This window comes from Myotis yumanensis, unplaced genomic scaffold, assembly GCF_028538775.1.
Source record: "Myotis yumanensis isolate MYYU_CA2020_CCGP unplaced genomic scaffold, mMyoYum1.0.hap1 SCAF_17, whole genome shotgun sequence".
NCBI lineage: Eukaryota > Metazoa > Chordata > Mammalia > Chiroptera > Vespertilionidae > Myotis > Myotis yumanensis.
The window spans coordinates 35,093,239-35,111,245 of NW_027223768.1; the positions used below are offsets into that span (position 1 = coordinate 35,093,239).

An 18,007-nucleotide genomic window follows, 5' to 3' on the forward strand; every position below is an offset into this window, starting at 1 on the left:
TCAATTTGTTTTCAGATGTGCCATGGGACACAAGACCCTTGTCCCCCAGCTCCAACCCTGGGAGTCCCCCTCTTCCCCATACAGCAGTGGTTCTCAACCTGTGAGTCGCGACCCCTTTGGGGGTCAAACAACCCTTTCACAGGGGTCACCTAAGACCATCGGAAAACACATATATATTTACATATTGTTTTTGTGATTAATCACTATGCTTTAATTATGTTCACTTTGTAACAATGAAATTGGGGGTCACCACAACATGAGGAATTGTATTAAAGGGTCGCAGCATTAGGAAGGTTGAGAACCACTGCCATACAGGTTTCTTATGAAGGGAATTGGGAGCCCTCTCCATGGCTCCCTCCACGCACTCCCCCAAAGAGCATTTCTCCCAGGAATCTTTTGAATACATTAAATTAAACAGCATGGGATTTGGTTACCATATTGCCCGGTTTAGCTGTTTTATATACTTACGTTCAATTTAACAAATACAGAGTACAGGTGTATCAGTCACAGTTGAATAAATATGGTGTTTATGGTGTTTGCGCTTATTCCTATAAAAATCTGGGCACCAGGATCTTGGTGAGGAATGTAGTTTCCGTTATCACATTGTTTCTGGGCAAAAAACAGACTCAGCCTACATCATTTTTACCTGCAGTGTCTTTTCCAGTAACTCGAGGACTCCCCGCCGCTTCACGCAGCTCGGCCATCTGCAGTGTCCTCCTGCCTCGCTGGTTTCTCTGTGACCCAAGGCTGTCTGTGGACGCTGGGACCTCCCTGAGGGCAGGGGCCAGGGGAAGCCCCAGGTTTGGTGGAGCCCTCTGAAGGAAAAGAACAAGCACAAAATTAGGTCCAACGGTAATGTTTCTTTAGAACTGGAAAAATCCCAAGTGACACCAGTCTTGGAAATTCACATCCCTTTCTTGTGACATCTGTTCGTCCAGTTTACCAGAAATGCTTCCTGTTTGCAAACTAGCCTCCCCTCCCCATATAGAACACTTTATGACTCCCATCCCTCAAAGACAGCCCGGCCCGAGCCCCACAAGTGAGCAACCCTAAAGCTTAACCTTCATCAACTTCACCATGAGCCTACCTCTGGCAGGGATCCCATGTTCTCTGACTGTTGCTCCCCAATAGCGAGAGTCCAGGCTCTGCTGTCACTGAGCCCAGACAGGGAGAGGTCATAGAGCAATGGGCACTGCAGGCCAGCGTGTTCCCAAAGCCGGGCTCACCCAGCCTCCTGAATCGGAAGCACCTGGCGAGTTTGCCAACGTGCAGATGTCAAGAGCTGCAGAGTCTGACTCGAGTAGCACTGGTGGATCTGCATCTGTGCACTGACTCTAGAAATGCTTAAGCCTGAGGACCACTGCTCTAGGTCCATCCACTAGTTAGATGGGTCCCTGCAGGGCCAATAGTCCTTAGTGACCCCAAAGCCCCACCTAAGGCCTCCTGAGGTGGGGACCGGGCAGAGGCTGCATCCAGCCGCGCAGTGTCCACTGAGGGAGGTGGCACCACATCCCCAGCCTCCCTTCTCTGACTTGGCTCCTGTGCCAGGCTCCAGAAGCCCTCCTCCCCTCACTGCCCCGCCCCCACACCCCACAAACAGCATGCCTGCTAGCCCAGCGTCTGACCCTACATTAAAGAATCAAGTAGAGCTGAGCTGAGGATCATTTGTAAGGGTGTGTAATCCCAGCATCCAGATTTCCCGGCAAGAAGTTGTGCATGGCTAACCCTAGAGATTAAACTTGGAGGGAGAAAGGTCAGTAACTGGGCCACTAAATCCTCTGGGTAATTACCTAAGAGCTTCCAAAGGACTGAATTGAGTCCCCAGCTTCCCCCAGGAAAGTATCTGGCTCAGAAAGACAGCATGATTTGAGAGAGAAGAACGCCCCATGTGCCAGCCACTGTGCTCACTGCCAGACGCTGGTACCCTGTTACATCCCACACCCATCCTACAAGGATGAATTAATACCTGATTGCCACCTCATCGTTAGGAAGTGTTGCAGGGTAGTGTGGTGCTTAGCCTCCACCATCAGAGAGCCCTGGGTTCAGATCTCAGCTCTCTTCTGTCCCGGTTATGTAAATGGCAAATCTTTTCCCCCTCCTATCTCTAGGGTCCTGGAGTTGGCAGAATTTTTAATGAGTTCATGCATAATTGTGATTAGCATTGTGCTTTACATGTAGTAGATGTTCAATAATTATTAACCACTATTACTTGAATTAATATTTCTACATAGGAAAGCAGTGGAGCTCAGAGAAGTTAAGCATGTCTCCTGAAGCAACACAGAGGAAGTGATAAGCAGGGTTTGAAACCTCTTGCTCTTTCCTGAGTCCCATTGGGTTGTAAGAGACCATTCTCTTCCCATGGGCAATGCAATTCCCCAACCCCTTGCCAGCACGTGTCTTACAGGGTCTGCCACTTAGGAACCAGCCCCTTAGCAAATATTACTTGCTTTTATCCCATTCTTCAACAGTCAGGTATTGAGCACCTACTAGTCATGCCTTGATGCTGTGTGGGACAGTCTTCGCCCTCAGAAACTTACTGGTTGGGAGCTAAGATACACTAGGCTGTGCGGAGGGGCTGGGAGGTAGGGACGCTGGAGTCGAGAGCCCAGACTCTTGAGCTGGTAAAGGAGTGGTAACATTTCCTCCTTTTCACGATCAGTCTGTATACAGTGACACTGGCCCTATGGTGGCTCCACTGAATTGACAAGGAACCCAAACATTCACGCACATAAGCTTGGAGGCAAGTTTTGACTCTTTTCACTCAATTAGTCCGTGTCAAAGCTCTACCAGGTCTTCCTCACAAAGTCCCTTTGCTGCCCATTCTCAGTGCTCCCCTCCCCCTCATTCCTACCACAGCCTCCTCACTAGCCTCCCGTCCTCCTGCCTCTTTCATCCCAAAGCATGTGAGCACAGCCGAGCTAAACTCAGCCTGGCAATGCGGGCTCCTCGTGAGCGGCTCCACTCTGCATATCCAATGTGGTGTTGTGGCAAGGACACTGTGGGTTCAGAGAGAGTTCACATTCTGACTGTTGGTTTTAAACTCTTTGAACCTTCATCATCCTGTCAGTTCAGTGGGGTAGGAGTCAACTCAGAGGATTAAATGAAAGATGTGAGCAGGCCCGGCACCCAATAGTTGTCTTACAAATTCCCTCCCTTGCCCCTACCTTCCAGGTGACCCATTCTACTGTGCTTTCCTGCCATTGCTGGTCTGGTCCGTGCTTTCTCCGCCAGTTCAAAACCTATCCTTCCATCTGGACTCAGCTTGAATCTCAACTCCTCCATAAAACCATCTATGAATAACCCCAGCCCACGATGGCTTGTTCTGTCTGTACTTCTTTGGCACTTCCATGGCCTTGAAATGTTAAAAATCTGTTTCATATAGTTCCAACTTGTCCCTCTATTGTACCCCACAGCAAGGGCGGAGGGTGGCGGCATAGGGGAGGCTTCAGAGGTACAATGGGAGCATAATGTGTGCTTATCGCATACATGAAGGTGAGGACCCCACCTGTGCATACAGACCACACAGACCTTCAAACCAACTTTATAAAAGCCTCCAGGGATGGAGTCACCACTGGCTGTGCCCTTGGAAAAGACAGAGCCAGAGAGCTGTCCTTGTCTGCCCAGAGCTCACCTCGCAGGAGGCACGGAGCTCAAGCTCTGGATGATGGAAGATATCCTGGATGCCCTCCTCAAAGGACGCCCCACATCTCGGACTCCACCCCACCCCCCTCCCTGCTGTTAGGTCTGCAGGCTCTCGTCGAGACCCCTCCGCTGTGTGGCCTGCCTGGAGGCTGCCCTTGTGGTGTCCATTCTGAGTGGTCCTAGTGGGAGGCCCGCTGGAGCATGGCCTTCAGCCTGCGCTCCAGTAGGAGACCCCCTCGCCCAAGCCAGATGCATAGCAGGGACCCCGCCTTTCTAAGCCCCCCGGGAAGCAGCCCAGCTCCCACCGTCAGCATGATCAGCTCTTCTCCTTTCCTGGTGTTCACAACGCCCAGTCCGCAGGGTGAGCACCCCCCCCCCCAAAACCACGCCCCTGGTTGGGCGTGCTGGTTCCTGCCTAATACCTAAATAGATGGCATCATTTGCTAAGGGCCAGGGGGCTTGTTCCAAGACGCCAGGACTACCCTGCTCAGGGGGCAGTGCCGTAAGGGCATGAGAGCTCAGGGGTATTCCACTCGATCCTTTGGGATAAGAGGCGCCTGTGTCCGTTGAACAAATTCTAACCCACCCACTGAATTCCTTAGTCCCCTGTTAACTTCCGAAGCATAGAACCTATTGGGCTTTAACGGGGTCCGGGGTATGAGAGAGATCTTAAGAGCTGCCCCCTTCTTCTCTCAGGCCCTGTGCCCACTTCTTTCAGCCAAGCTTTGCACTGAAGGCGCAAGAACACCCCTGGCCCCAGACACTCCAGCTTTAGCTGCGGGCTCCGCCCAACTCCCCCCTCCAGCGTGTGGATGTGTGTTGGGGAGAAGGTACCTCTGGCCACTGAGGAGTTAAAATGGCAGCGGGCCTGGAAGGGGGCGGCGTGGCTTGCAGACGGGGAGGCGGCGAGCGGAGCGGGCTGGGGAGACTGGGAGAGCGGCGGAGAGGCGAGTGAGGAGGGCAGCGGAGCCGGAGGAGGCGCGGAGGGCGCGGGCGCCAGGCCTGCGGGGTGCACTTGGCCGAGCGCGCGGAGGGAGCGCCCGGGTGGAGCCCGCAGCCCCGGCCAGCAGCGCGCAGCCCCCGGAGCGGGGCGCGGGGCGCGGGGCACGGGCGAGCGGATCGTTGTTCCGCCGTCGCCCTCCCGACTCTGCCCGGCACCGCTCCCCGGACAACTCCGCGGCGGAAGGCGCCACGAGCCTGGCCGGCCTGGCGGCGGCACACGGAGGAGGGGCGCGGACCAGTCTCCCCAGCCCGGCCCGGGTGCAGCCGAGCGGCGCGGGGACCTGACGGCGGCCGCGGGTGAGTGTGCGGCCCCGGCTGACCCGGGAGCGCTGGGGGCGCCGGCGGGGCCGCGGCGGAAGCTGGTGACTCGGGGAGGGGCGGCCGGGGCGCCGAGGGAAGGGGCTGGTGTGTAAAGGAGGTGGCCGACTGCGCCGGCCGGACCCCCAGCGGCGGGCGAGGGGGCGCCTGGGCCGAAGCCATCCCGAGGGGCCTGACCCGCCTCAAACTGTTGCTGCGGAGAGAGGGGCCCTGAGATGTCGGGGAGCCGAGAGGTGGCGGAGAGGTTAGGGAGGGCGTGACAGGGGCGGGCAGGGGTGGGGGTGGCAGCGCTCCAGGACCCTGGGACTTGCCTTCCTTGGAACTCGGGTGGTTGTCCGTGCGGAGGGACTAGGGGGCTTTGGTGTCTCTGTCCGAAGTATCTGGAACCCGGAGCCAGGCTCCTCCCAGGCCGGCAGGGTCCGCCCGCAGTCTGGATGGGACCTCGGGGTGGGGGATGGGCGCCCGGGGCTCAGCCTGGGGCCCTGCGAGTGGAAGCGGCGCCGGGGAGACCGCGCCGGGCCCACCGCAGCCCCCCGGAGGCAGGAGGGGTTGGCCAGCCACAGGTGGTCCGTCTGTCCTGCATCCGAGGGCGGCGCAGACTCTGGCTGCCCAGCCAGCGAGGGGCCCCCCGGTGCCGGTGCCGGTGACCGGGGCTGAGCTGAGACGCTGAAGGTACGGGAGACCGGGAACCTGGGCGAGGGCCGAGGGGTGCTGCTGTGCGCCCCTTGGCTTGCCTCCCCATCGAACAGCAGGGAGGAACGTGTCAGCTGGGCTTTGTGCTCTGTTCTCTGGCTGCCGCAGCTCCCATCTGTGGGCGCCGCGCGGCGCGGCTTCTCGTGGACGGGCAGGTCGGAGGGAGGGCAGGGCGCAGCGCTCCCCCGGGGCACAGATGGGCTGGAGCCCAGGAGGTGGGTGGTAGAGAGGACTGACTCCCCGGCTCAGGGCCATAGAGATGGCTCCCTGCCAGCCCGGTCACCATCATTGGGAGCTCCGGATCTTCTCGTGAACCCAGGCACAGGCAGGCTCCCCCTCCCGCCGGCCTGGGGTAGGCGCTGGCCCAGTGTCCCCTTCCCGAGTGAGAAGGCCAGGATACTCCCACTGCCCACTGCTCCCTAAAGGTCCCTCCAGCAAGAAGCGCTGGGGGGAGAGGGGAAGGGGCAGGCTGTGCACAAGGCACAGAGGCCCCCTTGCTTGCCTGTGGGCCCTGTTGTTGTCAGAACAAGTCACATGTGGGTGGCCTGACCCACTTTCCTGGCTGACCAGGTGCCCTTGTGGGGAGAAGATGGGAAGAGGAGAGCACAGCTCGGGGTCTGAGGCTTTAGCCCTTTGCCTCCCCCTGGGCTGGCTCACACTGAGTCTCCTCCTTCCTGCCTAGGGGGTCCCTCTGGCAAGGATGGCACTAAAGGTCACAGTGCTCCAGGGATTGAGACCTGCCCAGGGTTTGGCAGACACATAGTGTCTAGTAGCACCCCCAAATCCACACCCTCCCCCAGCACAGCCTACCCCGAAGGAGACACCAAATGTCAGTGGGAACCCAGAGGGCCGCTAAGACAGTTTCCTCCCAGACTGAGTCGTGTTTCCTCTGTGACTCCCCACGGTTCTTCCCTGTGCCTCCCTCCTTCCTCCTCTCTCTCCTCCCCTCTTCACGCTCTTTCCTCAGGAGTCACCCTTTCTCTTCACAGTGCTCTCTCTTCTTTCACCCTCCTCCTCCTCCCGAGGACCTCTGCCTCCCTCCCTTTCAGGTCTCTGTCGCCACCTTTGCCCCCCCCCCCCCTTTTCTTCTGTAAACCGCAGTCTTAAACATGCTCTGTGCTCCGGACACTCTGCGGTGGGAACACACTTGCTGTTGGCTTTGCTCAACCCCCTTTTGCAGAAGAGAGCCAGGCTGGTGGGCTTGGCAGCTGCGTGTCCCTGGCACGTCTCCTGTATCCTGCCATTTGCTTCTCCTACCCCACCCCCTTTTTTTATTTGAAAAGAAAAAGAAAATCTATTGCTTTTTAAACAAAACTTCTTCCATCAACAATTTATTGAGCACCTACTATGTGCCTGGTACTATTTTAGGAGCTGAGGATACAGCAATTAAACAAACCCCCAGGTCTCAGGGCAGAATGAACTTGTGCCTGGACTTCCCTGGTGATTATTCTGTGCCCACCAGGCTCTTTCAGAGACCTGCCCAGGGTTTGGCAGACCGAGATCCACTGCTCGGTGGGAGAGGTGCGAGCGTGAACAGTCCTAGTGAATTGTCATCATCCTGCTGAGTGACTTCTAACATGACAGGCCCATCTCCTTACAAGATACCAGGTACCACAAAGCTTACAGAGCTGGGGCTGTCCTGTCCTTAAGGCATTTCTGACCTAAAAGGGTGGACCAGTTCATACCTTACCATTTATCGGGGAGGGCTAGCTAAGAAGTCCAATGCTTTAGACAGAGGAGGGAGAAAGACACAAATTCATTATTGAGTGCCTACTAGGCACCAGTGTGACGGGAGCTCTACAAAAATGATCTCATTCAGTCCTCTTGACAGCCTTCTAAGGTCTGGGTTATCCTCCCCTGCTTCATATCTGAGGAAATCGAGGACCAGAGAGGATCAGACACTTGCCTCAGGTCCCATAGGTCTACGTTTTGAAATCACTGATTGTCTGCAGTTCGTTTGGCCCCTGGATGTGTGTGACATCTGGTAAGTGGTACAGTTATCTGAAGATTACGTTTTAATTGGATTTTTCAGGGGCATGCCTTGTCTCCTCAGTTGGAATATGAGAAGGTATAAGGTTTGCTGAGTGCTCTCTTGAATGATCAGGGAAGGCTTGCTGGAGGAGATGGGACCCCGAAGGAGGACGTAGGGTGAGCATTGGTCTTTCTGATGCTGCACAGATGTGTGACAACTGTAGGCAGGCAACCCCGCTCCACACCCTGCACCCAAGTAGATGGGAAATGGCCGTTTCATTGAGGGTCAGGGGGTAGGAGCTTCATCCATGGTGGGTCTAATGAGGCGATGCCACTGGTGTCCTCAGCCCCCTTGGACAAGCCTAGACCCTATAAATGCTCCAAGGCAAAGAATGGGGGTGGGAGGCTGTCAAGCCTGCTAGGACCACAGAGAAGGGCAAGGACAATGGACAGAGGGTGCATGGGGCAGGAAAGGGGGAGAGTGGCCAGGAACAGTAGGGGAGGAGGACAAGGCAGAAGATACACTGAGAAACCAACATCAGAAGGCAAGAGGCACACAAGAAAAGACATAAGCAGACAGGACAGACAGCAGTGTGGTGGGATTGCTAAGAGATGGTGAGTAAGAAGGATGCGTACACCATATACTTCCTTAGGGCCTTGGTCTCTCAGTCCCACAGCTCAGAGGCTGGAATAGTCACCAGGCATTTGCTTATGTAATCAGCCCATCTTTTCAAAGCACCTGCTGTGTGCTCAGACCCGTGTTAGATGCTAGAGACAGAGAGACAAACCAGATGTTGCCCCTGTCTTCCAGGAGTTCACAGTAAGAGTATAGATTCCGGAGCTGCACTCCTGGGGTTCAAATCCAGGCTTTACCACGCACAGCTGAGTGATACTGGGCAAGTCATCTAACCTCTCTGTGACTCAGTTTCCTACCTCATAGAGTTGTTGTAAGGATTACATGAGTTAATACACGTATCGAGCTGAGACCAGTGCCTGGCATAGTAAGTACTATGTAAGTATATTATTCTGTAATTATTATTCAGTTGGGAGAGTCAGTCTTTTTTTTTTAAAGATTTTTTATTGATTTTTAGAGACAAAGGAAGGAAGAGAGAGAGAAACATCAATGTGAGATCGAAATATCAATTGGTTGCCTCCTGCGTGTCCCCTACCGGGGATCAAGACCAAAACCTGGACATGTGCCCTGACCATGAATCGACCCAGGAATCTACCCAGCAATCTTTCGGTGCACCGTGCACGGGAGGACACCCAACCAACTGAGCCACACTGGCCAGAGCAGGAAGTCAGTCTTACAATAATGAAACAAGTGCTATCATACAGGATGAGTAGATAAAGAGGCGACTATCTCTGTCTGCAGATTAGGGAATGGTTCTCAGAGCACATGGTATTTGGGGCAAGGCTTGAAAAGGAGTCAGCCAGGCAGAGGTGGTGGGCCTAGGGACACTGGTGCCAGGGGTATATGGGGCACAGGGCTAGCGTGTGAAGAGGTGCCGCATGGTGTATGTTGCCCTCTGTAGATATCAGGAACACCGTGGACATGTCCCACCTCAGCCTCAGTTTCCAGTGCTTGGAGCTGAGCTTCCAGGGGGGGCTGACAAGTCACTCAGACCATCCCTCCATTCTCCAGCCTAAAACAGTTGGGCGGGGACCTGATGCATCCCTGCTGGGATTGGTCTCACGACCATGGCTTCCTGAGTGTTCTAAGCCATCATCAAGCGAGTCTCCCCTTAAACCCAGAGCTGCCAGGGCCCTTGTCCTCTGGCTTCTTGCACTTCCTGGGGACCCAGTGGACACCTTGGGCTGCGGGAGCTGCCTGTTAGGAGATGAGTTGAACCACGTTTGGTTTAGAATTCCGTTTCTCTCTGTACATTTCTTCCGCCCACACCTTCCCCGCTGCTCAGCATTTGATGGGCTTGAAATGAGTTCCAAGATGAAGATCAGGCAGAGGGATCCCTGGGCAATAACCATTTCTCAACTTCCACTTCTCACATTGTAATGGCACTAATTATAGCAGCTAGCATTTATTGAGCATTTACTATGTGCCACACACTGTGCCTAGTGCTTTACCTACATTATCCCATTCAATCCTCAGAAATACCCCTATTAGGTAGGTACTCTTACTATCTCTAATTTAAATTCAAGAAAACTGAGGCTCAGTAACTTGCTTAAAGACATAAAGCTAGAAAAACAACAATAGAGGATTTCGCCTTTCTGACCCAAGGGCTCCTGCTCCTTAACCACCCCCTTGGACCTGGAGGGTGCTCTGGTGCCATCCAGCCCATTCTCCTCCCTTCCTGCTACAATAAGACACTCCAGCCACCCTGTCCAAGCCAGGGGCTGCCCGTCCCCTTGTGGAGTCTTTCCCGGCTCCTGAGAGTCAACATTGTTTCCTTCTGCTCAGCCAAGTGCCCCGGGGCCCACACGGAGCCTGTGGCCCCAGAGAAGCTGGACCCTAAGAGTCAGCCCCCATGACCACAATAGTGGAACCAATGTAGGGACGACTTCTGGGAGATATGGGGATGGACACAGCCCCTGGTTGAGCAGATTATGTGGGGACGGTTTGGGAATGGTGCTGTCAGTGGGAGTCTCTAACAAGGGAGCCTCATGTGTCTTGGAAAGAACGAGTACAGTCCTTCATATTTAAAACGCACAAGGCAGATCCTTCGGGGGGAAAACCACATGGAAGCCTGGCTGGTGTGGCTCAGGGGCTGAGCATCCACCCATGAACCAGGAGGTCATGGTTCGATTCCCCTTCAGGGCACATGCCAGGGTTGCGGGCTCCATCCCCAGTAGGGGGGTGTGCAGGGGGCAGCCTATCAATGATTCTCTCTTATCATTGATGTTTCCATCTCTCTCTCTCTCTCTCTCTCTCTCTCTCTCTCTCTCTCTCTCCTTTCCTCTCTAAAGTCAATAAAAACATTTTTAAAAAAAAACATATGGAAGAAGAGGCAGTGATTGTTAGGCAACCGGCTTGGTTTCCCCTGTAAAATGGGTATGTCTTCCCTGATCCTTTAGGGGGAGAAAAAAGGAAGGAAGAGATAAGACAGACAGGAGAGGTTCTGTTCCTCTATAACAGCGGTTCTCAACCTGTGGGTCGAGACCCCTTTGGTGAGGGGTCCTCAAACTACGGCCCGCAGGCCACATGCAAATACAAATATTGTATTTGTTCCCATTTTGTTTTTTTACTTCAAAATAAGATATGTGCAGTGTGCATAGGAATTTGTTCATAGTTTTTTTTTAAACTATAGTCCAGCCCTCCAACGGTCTGAGGGACAGTGAACTGGCCCCCTGTTTAAAAAGTTTGAGGACCCCTGCCTTTGGTGGTCGAACGACCCTTTCACAGGGGTCGCCTAAGACCATCCTGCATATCAGATATTTACATTACGATTCATAACAGTAGCAACATTACAGTTATGAAGTAGCAATGAAAATAATTTTATGGTTGGGTCACAACATGAGGAACTATATTTAAAGGGCCAGAAGGTTGAGAATCACTGCTCTATAACATGTTCTCAAAGTGAGCATTCAAAGGCGGTGATGAAAGCATCTGTCTTTGGCCGAGGAGGGCAGAGGTGGTGATGCCAGGAGATGGGGAGGGCAGGGACTTGACACTCCACCTCGACCCCCACCCCTCCATCTTCTACTTCTGGACAGACCTCCCCATGGGATGGAGGTAGCGGGGGCTCACGCAGCTCCAGGCCCCTGAACTTCAGAAGGTGCTTGCCCAGAGTTGGCCCAGGGTGGAATCCCACATCTGGGGCAGCTACAGAAATGTCCTGTCCCTTGCCCATCTCTGCAGAAGCACGTCCCAGCTGTGTCAGACACAGAGCGGGACTGGAATCTCTTCACTTAGCAAGTATTTTTTTTAAGATCTGTGCCTGGCCTGCTGGTATAGACAAAAGTGAGCAACCAGCAAACAGACTTCTGCCCTCGTGGAGTTTATACCTGGCTGTCTGGGGAAACAGTCAATTAGAAAGTGGCAAGTGCTAAAGAGAAGCATTAAGTGAGGAAGGGGGATAGGAGAGGATGTGCGAGGAAGAGGCGAGTTTGTGATTTTGTACAGGGTGGTCTGGGAAGACCTCACTGACGCATGAGTAAAGGTGAAGTGGCTGCAAGGTGGTGAGGGCACACCAGGCAGAGGGAACAGTAGGTGCAAGGGCTCAGAGGCAGGGCCGTGCCTGGTGGAGGAGGCCAGATCTCGGGAAGCCCTAGAACTGGGGTGGGTGAGGAGTTTGGTCTTTCCTCCGAGTGAGATGGACACTTTGCAGGGTTTGGGGCAGGAGGTCACATGATCTGACCTTTTAAAACCCAGGATTTGGGCCATCCATTTCAGCATTTCACTAGGTAGCCAGGGGGGTTCTCCAGCCATTGAAACTAATTTAGTCAATTAGTACTCACCCCAACCCCCCACCCAATACCTTTGGAGCACTGTCCTAGTGTGGGGTGTGGGGTGTGGGGTGTGGGGTCGGGAGAATACAAAGAACCGGAAGTCCCAGTCTTTGCTGGAAAGGAAATCTACAGATCCGTTGGGGAGGCAAAACTTATACTCCCAAGAAATAACAAGGGAATAACACGAGACAGTATTTAAAACCAAGTGCTAAACTGCTTGATTTAGACTATAAATGTTATCAGAACTGTGAGCTGTGTGGGAGTACGGAGGGAACGCTGCCTCAAAGGGGTGCGGCTGGTTGGGGCCTGGAAAGCGGGCTGGGGTTTGGATCTGTGGAGGGGCGGGTCTGGGGGTGGGAATGGGAGAGCGGTGGCCAAAGGGGGGGCCCCTGGGTGGGAGCAGTGTTGTCTCTGGAGTAGGCCCCTCCCCACCGTAGGGTTTCTGGTGTCCCCTTGTTCTCTCTGGAGAGGAGAGCCGCCCTCTCTTAGAGGATGAGAACCTATTGGCCCGCATTCGTGCCTCCTCCGCGGAGCCAGCCACCTCCACCCTTGGACCCGTCTTGCTTTGAGAAAGGCCCCTTTCCCGTTCCCAGGCGGTTTCTGAGACCTGCACTCCCCTAATCGGTTGCTGTCACCAGCCCCCGCTGCCCCGCTGATGTTGGGCCCAATTCTCTGCCATCCCTTAAGCTCCATTTTCTGCGCAGCCTGCAGCCTGCTTCTCCTCCCCCTGCCTCTGCCTGCCGGGCTCCTAGAGCAATCCCATTGGTTTCATAGATAGTACATTGGACATGACCTTGTACCCAACGGAGCACACGTTCCCCCATGAAGGGCGAGTCTGTCCTTTCCCTGGAGAGAGGCCGCTTGGGTCTTATGACTTGGGGTTTGGCTCACTTCTGACCTGTAGAGAGAGTGCCCTGGAGTGGGGACCCTAGTACACCTCACTCTTCCCGCCCCCACCCCAGCCGAAGAGCTAGAGCCAAGACTCACGTGGGCAACCCTTTCTGGGCCCTGGCAGCCCGAGCAAGGAGAGCCTACCTGGAGGCTCTGGGCATAGTCTCTAAGACCCAGGCCTGAACTCATAATCCAGAGGAACTGGGGTCCGTTAGAAGTGGGTTAGAGCCCCTGTTTCTCAACCACAGGCCCTTGGGCATTTGACTTAACCCCTCAGAGCCTCAGTTTTCCCAGCTGCAAATCTGGGTTAACAACACCCACATCTCGGGTTGTTAATAACAGCAGCTCACATTGCTGAGTGCTCATGATGTGCCGAAAGCTCCCCTGCGTTTATCTCATTTAGTCCACGTAACTCTGTGAAGTGGATATGATTCCCCCCACTTTGCAGCCGAGGAAACTAAAGCTGGGAAACATTAAGTAACTTGCCCAAGGCCACGCACAGCCGTCAAGTGGCAGCGCCAGAATTTAGCCCCCAACTCTTCCTGGTTCTCAGCCTTAAACGAGCTAATCTGTGTAAAGTGCCTGCTACAAAGTAGAAGCTCAATAAATGTTAGTTCCTTTCCCCCTCCATTTCCCCAGGGCCCATCCTCCAAAGAATAGCTCTCTCCTACCTCATCACATTTCTCTTCCCCGATCCCCTGGGACATATGAGAGAGGTAGGAATCAGAGTGAGCTGCCGGTTTATACCAAGGGGAAAAAAATACAGCTGAGAGAGGGTGAGTGATTTGCATAACATCCTAAAACACAGGGGCTGTGATTAACATCCAGGACACTGTTCTCCTAAGAGTTGTGTGATGCAGCCTCACTGGGTCCCAGGCAGCGGGCGGAGGGGATCTCACCGAGACGCTGTGTCGTGTGGGAGGCGAATGAGAGGCCACCCTCTCCTCAGGGCCCGTCAGAGCCTGTCTCACCTGCAGGTGCTGGATCACGATGGTCCTGGAGAGGCGCTGGCAGGAAGGTCCTAAGACCCACGCTTTCTGAACTTAGCACTGTTTCTAGGGCAGGGGTGGGGGGTGTCCGGTCAGCATAAGACCCGCTAAACCGTTCGGTCTGGCCCTGCCGAGGCATTAGGGGTGAGTTCATTAACTGTTTGACCAAATATAGCTGGCTAGTTTTTAAGTTGATCATTTTGTATACCCCCTGAATGATGTTATTCTATAAATACCCGAATGGCCCTTGGCAGAAAAAAAGATTCCCCACCCCTGATCTAGAGTTTGTTACAAATAACCTGGGGACTCCTGGGTGGGTCTAGGAAGAGGACAGTGTTGAAGGTCAAGGTGTGGGAGGAAAGGATAGTGTCTCAACTTTATGGCTTAAATCAGTGTGCCTTCTGCACTAGGTGCAGCGCCGTGGATGGGGACGGGAGAAGGGGACAGCAAAGGAAAACAGTCATGGCCTCGGCGATCATTCTGTCTGATGGGAGAGATGATTCACTTGTATGCATGGACACACACACACACACACACACACACACACGGCCCTCCATCTGACTTCACCTGGAAGTAAAAGCCAAAACAGATCCCTGCAGGACACTCTGAATATGTATGTGCATAAGGACTGGAGAGGAAAGAGCTGAGATGGGTGGGTTTCTCCTTGGAGACCTCTTTTCTGGTGGACACAGAGACCCTCTCTCTGCACATCCCACCAGGACCACCCAAGACGGCCAGCATTCACACTTGATGGTCAGGCCCCAGAGTTCCTCTGAATTCTTGTAATGATCCCCCAGGGAGAAAAGGAGGTGTCCAAGGCATAGTCCTTTAAAACGGATGGCAACTGCGAGTCCTCTGGTTCTGTGGCTTTCAAACGTCTGTAGAAATTGATCCATTTTTCAAAATGGGTGTGGTAGGCAGAATAATGGCCCCCAAAGGTGGCTCATTTCTAGTCCCTAGAACCTGTGAATATGTCAAGTAACGTGGCAAGGGGAATGAAGGTGGAAGATGGAATTAAGGGGCTAATTAGCTGGCCTTGAAATAAAGAGAACGTCCTGGAATATCTGATAGACCCAGTGTCCTCACACGAGTCCTTTAACTGTGGAAGAGGGAGGCAGAGTCAGTGTCAGAGGGACGCCATGTGAGAAAGACTCAGTGGCCATTGGTGGCTTTGACGACTGAAGGGGCTATGAGCCAAGGAAAGCGGGGGGCTATATGGGCCTATAGAAGGTGGAAAAAGCCAGGAAACAGATTCTCCCCTAGATCCTCTACAAAGGAATGAAGATCTGCCGACACCTTGATTTTAGCCCAGTGAGACTCACTTTTGCGCCCTAAGAGAATAAATCTGTGCTGTTTTCAGCCACTAAATGTGTGGTAATATGTCACCGCAGCAACAGGAAATTAATAGAAGGCTGCTGCAGCTGGAGCAAAGCAGGTGGACCAGAACCCACTGTCAGCCTCCTCCTGACCCCTGACCCCCAGGAATCGCTTCATAACTCTGAAGAGCCCAATTTGGAATAGAGTGTCGGAAACACATCCCAGTTATTTTCCCGATGATGAAAACAGGGCCCAGAGAGACGTGGCTTTGTGGGAGGTCACACTGAGTTAGTGGGAGAGCTGAGACTCCTATCCAGGGCCTGCTGCTGTCTTGTCAGAAATTCCGGATGCTTGCACACCTTCTCTCAGCGGTTTTCAACAAGTGTGTGTGCGTGTGTGTGTGTGTGTGTGCGCGCGCACGCGCTACAAGGGCCTACAAGGGCCCAGACACTACGCCCAGCACTGGGCAGAAGCCAAGTGAGTTCCGGGGTCAGGGAGATGAGAGAGTGTTGCTTGAACGCGGTCCTGCCCTCAGCCCTTCACTGGGCCTCAGTTTCCTCCAAACACAGGCAACCAGCTCAGGCTGCTAAGAAGGGCTGTCCATGGTCCTTGGCCCTGGGGACTGGTCCCCAAGTGGGCTCCATTCCAGCCACCTCCTTTGAGTGAGACATGTCTATGAAGGGAGGGGGCTGGCCCATTGGCCCAGGCTGCAGCCTCTATGTCCGTGGTTCTCAACCTTCTGGCCCTTTAAATACAGTTCCTCATGTTGTGACCCAACCATAAAATTATTTTCGTTGCTACTTCATAACTGTAATGTTGCTACTGTTATGAATCGTAATGTAAATATCTGATATGCAGGATGGTCTTAGGCGACCCCTGTGAAAGGGCCGTTCGACCCCCAAAGGGGTCGCGACCCACAGGTTGAGAACCGCTGTTCTATGTCATTTATCACACCTAACAAGCTGCAGGTGGTGGGACCAGAGCCTTGGGGAGGGGAGAGGAGGCAGCAGAGCCTGGTGCCCTGCCTGGAAACAGCACCCCAATAGCGCATAATGCGTTATCTCCCCACTGCCATGTTTTTGGGGCTTCCCAGCTCTCCCCACAGCACACCTGAGCCACAGGCTGGCCCCCAGGGCTGCCAGCTCCTGGTGTTGGTCTCCATAGCAACCCCACATTTGCCATTCTGGTTTCTAATGACTTATTGGCATGTGTGGTGATTTGCAGAGCTTGGCAGGCAGAGCTAGGGGAGGAGTGGGGAGGGGGTTCTGGTTTGGGATAGAAAGGGCACGCTTTTCTTCCTGCCCCACCCCCTCTTCCCTGCTGGTTAATATCCCGAGTAAGGTTGCTGCTTCAGGTCCAGGTCCTCCCCTCTGAGGAGATCAGAAGGAGGCAGATGGACAGACAGCTGTAGCGCACAGCTGCTCACCTGTCAGTCGGAGGCAAAGAGGTGCGGAGGGGCTGGCAGCTACGTTCATCCGTGCCAGGTCAGACCACTCGTGTTTCTGCCACTCCTGCCTGCTCCCTGGGCCCTGAGGATAAAGGGTACCCCCTGGGCCAGTAGTCGCTCTGCCTTGTGGGGAGGGGAGCAGGGGTACTATATCCACAGGAGAGGTCCTTGCAGCTCCTGGCCCCTCTCAGGCTCAGGGAACCAAGCCAGGTGGCACTGAACGAAATGCCAGATTGCGGAGGTGGTGGGTGAGCCAGCCGAGCAATCAAAGGGGAGAGGTGAGCTAGGGCCTGACTCTCCTCTTTTCTCCGCAGAGCTTACCAACCTCAAAACTGATTCCCCAGAACAAGGCAGTGGGGAGCCTCAAGACAGTCTCCAGGCAAACTGCTGTCTCCCCCTTTGCTTCCGCTGGATTCCGTTCTGTGTATGCCCTCGTAAGAAGCAGCCTGGTGCTAAGGAGACATCTGGCTTAGAATCCTGTGGCCACTGTTTACCAGCTCTATGACCTTGGCCATGCCTCTTAACTTCTCTTTGAGCCTCAGTTTGCCCATCTGTAAAATGGGGTTAGCATACCCATCTCACAGGCTTGTGAAACCAGCTCACACTTGTAAAATACTGGGCACATAGCAGGCATCAATAAGTAGGAAATAATTTTTAAAGTAATTTCTTAAGGCCTAGCTGGTGTGGCTCAGTGGATAGAGCGTCAGCCTGCAGACGGAAAGGTCCCTGGTTCGATTCCCAGTCAAGGGCACATGCCTGGGTTGTGGGCTCGATCCCCAGTAGGGGGAGTGCAGGAGGCAGCCGATCAATGATTCTCTCTCATCATTGATGTTTCTATCTCTCTCTCCCTCTCCCTTCCTCTCTGAAATCAATAAAAAATATATATATATTTAAAGTAATCTCTTGATTATCTACTCCAATAAATATGAGCAATGTGATCACGATCTCAGCTATAACCTATTTGTGGCTCCCTAACGTCAGCCGGAAGCTCTACCTGACTAATTCCTCCAACTTATTTTCACTGATGAGAACCTGTGGCCCATGGAGCGGAAAGGACGTGCCCAAGGCCCCAAGCATGTTCGTGTCCTCAGGACTCGTTTATCAGTCTACCAATCTCTGGCCCTGTGCTCTACCTGTGACCTCTTCTCAGACCCCTTCCATTTGCTTCCCTGGCCTTTCACGCTGGAGAATGTACTTCAGGTGGAAGGGAACACAATTTCTCTAAGACATCATTATTCCCCACATCTCATACGATCAGGCTACCCTCCCTCCCGCTTAGCCTCCCCAGCCACCTTCCTGGTTCAGTGAAGCCTTTGGCATCTACTCATAG

The 18,007-nt window shown here is 53.8% G+C and overlaps 1 protein-coding gene across 2 annotated transcripts in view; it reads left to right on the forward strand.

Annotated features, from left to right (window-relative positions):
* Positions 1-4,489: 4,489 nt before the first annotated feature.
* Positions 4,490-18,007, forward strand: part of LRRN2 (leucine rich repeat neuronal 2) — a 59,386-nt gene continuing 45,868 nt past the window's right edge. For both annotated transcript variants that reach the window (XM_070396457.1, XM_070396459.1), the window contains exon 1: positions 4,490-4,941. The gene's annotated coding sequence lies outside the window, so the exon portion shown is untranslated. The remainder of the gene's footprint in view (positions 4,942-18,007) is intronic.